The sequence below is a fragment of the Capsicum annuum genome, unplaced genomic scaffold (assembly GCF_002878395.1).
Source record: "Capsicum annuum cultivar UCD-10X-F1 unplaced genomic scaffold, UCD10Xv1.1 ctg1368, whole genome shotgun sequence".
In the NCBI taxonomy this organism is placed as follows: domain Eukaryota; kingdom Viridiplantae; phylum Streptophyta; class Magnoliopsida; order Solanales; family Solanaceae; genus Capsicum; species Capsicum annuum.
In genome coordinates this window covers 1-4,353 of record NW_025818972.1, presented here as the reverse complement: position 1 = coordinate 4,353, position 4,353 = coordinate 1, and the positions used below count along the sequence as shown (strand labels likewise).

Sequence of the window (4,353 nt, the reverse complement as noted above, 5' to 3'; positions counted from 1 at the left end):
CACACTCATTTTATTTGGTAACGTTATTTATTAAATGAACGGAAATGTGCATTTCTATGGTGATTCTCTTGTTTTAGTTTTAAAAGAAATTACTGAAATTTCATTTCGGAATATAGCTAGAAGGATTGAAGTTCAAGATTTCATCATAGATGTTGCTGTTTAAACTTTAAATTTTACCATTACATTACCATGTTTTAGCATTATTCTCTGGCTTCCAAGGAGATATAATTTTTCTATATTTTAAATAAGTGGCATCTATATCTCGTCTGCTTTGAACTTTTTATCTTTAGCAAAGTGTCTATCAGAAACATCGTCTCTACCTCTGAGATAGCGGTAAGATTTGCGTACGCTCTACGCTCCCTAGATCCCACACTGTGTATAAAACACTACATTTTTTCAAAGTGCACCTTTTTTTGCAAAGATAAAGGACCATTTATGTTCAACATTATATTACAGGGACCTAAGTGAACCTACTATGTAAAGTTAAGGGACTGTTTGGGCTGATAAATTCTGCAGATATCATTTCAGCCACTCAAATTCTATCTTTTGTTCTTTCCACATTTGTTTAATGATATTGTCATTTCTTCTATCCTTTTCTCAAATATTTCTTGCACTGATTTTGAAGCTGTATGATCTGCCATTGAAAGGTTAGTTTCCTTTAATTACTCTCTCATTAATTAAAGCTTTAGAGCAAAACAACACTTGTAGTGGCTTATCAATGTATTACTTAGCTCTTTGTACTATATATATATTTATGTTGCCCGAACTCCTCAAAAATAACGTTGATTGCGTGTTGGATCCTTCAAAAGTTGTGCAGTTTTTAAGGATCTGACATGGGTGTGGCAAATTTTTAAAAGAGTCCCACCAACATAGAAAACAATACCTAAGTAAGCAAACCGGAGTTTTGAACCACATTCTTTTTTGCATACTGGAAGTTAAATTATTTTTACGCATTAAATGAGCTAAAGATACTGAGTTTGGGACTAAACTCACTGTTACCCTGTGATAGCTAAGATTAAGGCAAATACATTACCTAATCTTATTTAGTTTATGCGTGCCTTTTTAGCAAGCCTGTGTATCTCGTTATTTGTAATACCATTGACCTCTTGCAACCTGCAGCTTTCAGGTCATAACCGCAAAGAAAAGAAACAAGAATACAGTAGATATGGCTCATGCAACTGTGGCTTCTCTTATGAGAACAATAGAATCGCTTTTGACATCCAATTCTCCGATGCAATCTCTAATCTGTGATCACAGAGAAGAACTTTGTGCTCTTCGTGAAAAAGTTAGTTCCCTGGAAGTATTTGTCAAGAACTTTGAGAAAAACAATGTTTATGGAGAAATGACGGATTTTGATGTAGAGGTAAAAGAAGTTGCAAGTGCTGTTGAATACACAATTCAACCAAGACTAACAGAAACTGTACTGAGAGAAAATAAAAGCATCATAGGAATCATTGGCTCAAGATGTTTCAAAGGAATCTCAAATATATGGACACGCCGAAAGTTTCGTAAAAGCCTTCAACAATTAGCAAAGGACATTGATCATGTCTGGAGAGAGTCAACAAAGATTCAAGATAAAGGCAAACAAGTATCAAAGGAATCATTGGTTCATGATTTTTCAAGTTCAACAAACGATATTCTGAATGTTAACAATTATATGGTTGGACGTGATGATCAAAAGGAACGCTTGTTAGAAGATCTAACTGGAAGCTACTCTGGTGAACCCAAAGTCATCCCGATTGTCGGGATGGGAGGCATAGGTAAAACAACCTTAGCTAAAGAAGTTTACTATATTGAATCCATTCTATACTGTTTTGATGTTCGTGCTTGGGCTACTGTATTTCAACAGCACAACATAAAGGAAATTTTGCTGAGCCTTCTGCAATCGACGATCAAAATGGATGACACTGTTAAAACGAAAGTTGAAGCAGAGCTAGTAGACATGCTACAGAAAAGTTTAAAGAGAAAGAGGTACTTAATTGTCTTGGATGATATCTGGAATTGTGAAGTGTGGGATGGCGTGAGACGATGCTTTCAAAATGAAAACGCAGGGAGTCGAATACTGTTGACTACCCGTAACAACGAAGTAGCTCGCGATGCTGGTACAAAGAATCTTTCTATGCAAATGAACTTCATGGATAAGAATGACAGTTGGAACCTTTTTAAAAGTGCTGCATTTTCAAATGAAGCATTGTCATCTGTGTTTGAGACTATTGGGAAGAAAATCGCAGAAAAATGTCACGGGTTACCACTAACTATTGTTGTGGTTGCTGGGCTTCTCAAATCTAAAAGGGCAATAGAAGATTGGGGAAGTGTTGCCACAGATGTCACGTCATTCATCACAAATGACCCTGATGAACAATGTTCACATGTGCTTGGGTTGAGTTACAATCACTTGATTAGCGATCTAAAAACATGTCTTCTGCATTTCGGAATTTTTCCAGAAGACAGTGAGATACCAGCGAAGAATTTGATGAGATCATGGATGGCTGAGGGGTTCCTGAAGTTTGAAAATGATTTGGAAGGAGAGGCTGAGAAGTGTTTGCAAGAGCTTGTCGATAGATGTCTAGTCCTTGTCTGCAAGAAAAGTCTAGATGGAACAAAACTTAGATCATGTAAAGTTCATGATCTAATATATGACGTGTATGTGAGAGAAATTCAAAGGGAGAATATTTTTATCATGAACGACATTTTGCTTGGCGTATCAGATTCAGAATGTCGATATCTCAGTATGCAAAAAATGCAGCCCTTTAAACGCGTGACTGGTGATAAAATTGATTATTGTACCTATGGTCTTTATAGGTCTCTTCTTACCCCTGTACATCGTCATTTGAGAGATCATGACAACAACGATCTTTCGAAACGAACCCGTTCTATTTTCTCTTTTCATCTTGAGGGTTCAATTTTTTCTCCTGATCTCAAATCAGAGCTTATTCATTTCAAATTACTAAGTCTTGGAGTTGAGACACGTAGAGATTGATAATTTCCCTCTACAGATACTAAGCTTCATCTGGTTGAGGTACCTAGCATTGCTCCGCCGTAGGAAACTTGACATACCTCCAGAAATTTGCAGGTTATGGAATCTGCAGACATTCATTGTTCAAGGGCCGCCTGGTCGATCAGTTTTAATGACTTTTCCTGAGGAAATTTGGGGACTAATGCAATTAAGTCATCTTAAACTGCCCAGATTTTATTTGCCAGATCGCCCAAGTGGATCTGTTGACAAAGGAAGGCACTTGGATTTTTCAAACATACAAACTATTTCTTACTTGTCTCCACGTTCCACAAAGGAGGTTATTAGGGGGATTCAGAATGTCAAAAAATTAGGAATCCGTGGAGGAAATGAGATTGACTCTAATGGGATTCTCAACAATCTTGTCCATCTGCAACAACTTGAAACATTGAGTTTTATATATTGCTTTCCCCATTTTCCACCAAGTGCAAAAGTTTTTCCTGCAACGCTCAAGAAGCTGAAGTTGGAAAGAACTTTGATAAGCTGGTCGTACTTGGACATCATAGCTGAATTGCCTAACCTTGAGGTGCTGAAGCTGATGGTTCACACTTGTAATGGTGAAGAATGGCATCCAATTGTCAGGGGATTTACTCGATTGAAGCTTTTGCTAATTGAAGATAATAATCTCAAGTACTGGAAATTGTCCTTGAGCGTCTCATGCTTAACAATTATATTTTTTGAAAGAGATACCCATTGAGTGTGCAGATATCCACTCACTACAGCTGATTGAGTTAACTATGTGTCGTCCCGAACTTGGGGAATCTGCTGCATGAATTCAAAAAGAACAAGAACAAATCGGAAACAACCCCGTGGACGTTCGTATCTCCCATCCATGTAAGTATATAGTATTTATCAAGGTTACACACTGTTTCTCATTTCCACAAGTCAAGTCGTATACAAGTTTTTTAGGTTTTCCCCATATTCTTTTACAAAAATAACTTTGACAAAATTTGGTTAAAACTTACTTAAAATGTAAGAGAAATTAACAAGAATATCTCTTATATTTGAGGGTAGTTCAAAATGTCCCCTTCAATATATTTTTGAGAAATTTTGGTACTTTAGTTTAAGCTTGCTAACTGTGAGCACATTAGGTCTAATTGTTACTACCTCCGTCTATGAATAGTTGTCCACTATTAACTTGACACATAAGTTAAGAAATAGTAAAAGATAGGTCTAGTTTTACCATATTACCCATTGAATCTAATAAATCTAATGCTTTGGAAAACACATTGGATAATGAATCGTATTTAATGCTAAAGATAAAATGGGTAAATTATTCATTGGTTTCAAAATGGACAAGTATTATTGACATTTATTTTTGATATAGTGGAGTAAATTTT

General features: G+C 36.1%; 1 pseudogene; it reads left to right on the top strand.

Annotated features, from left to right (window-relative positions):
• Nucleotides 1–544: 544 nt before the first annotated feature.
• On the top strand, nucleotides 545–4,353 carry LOC124890214 (annotated as a pseudogene).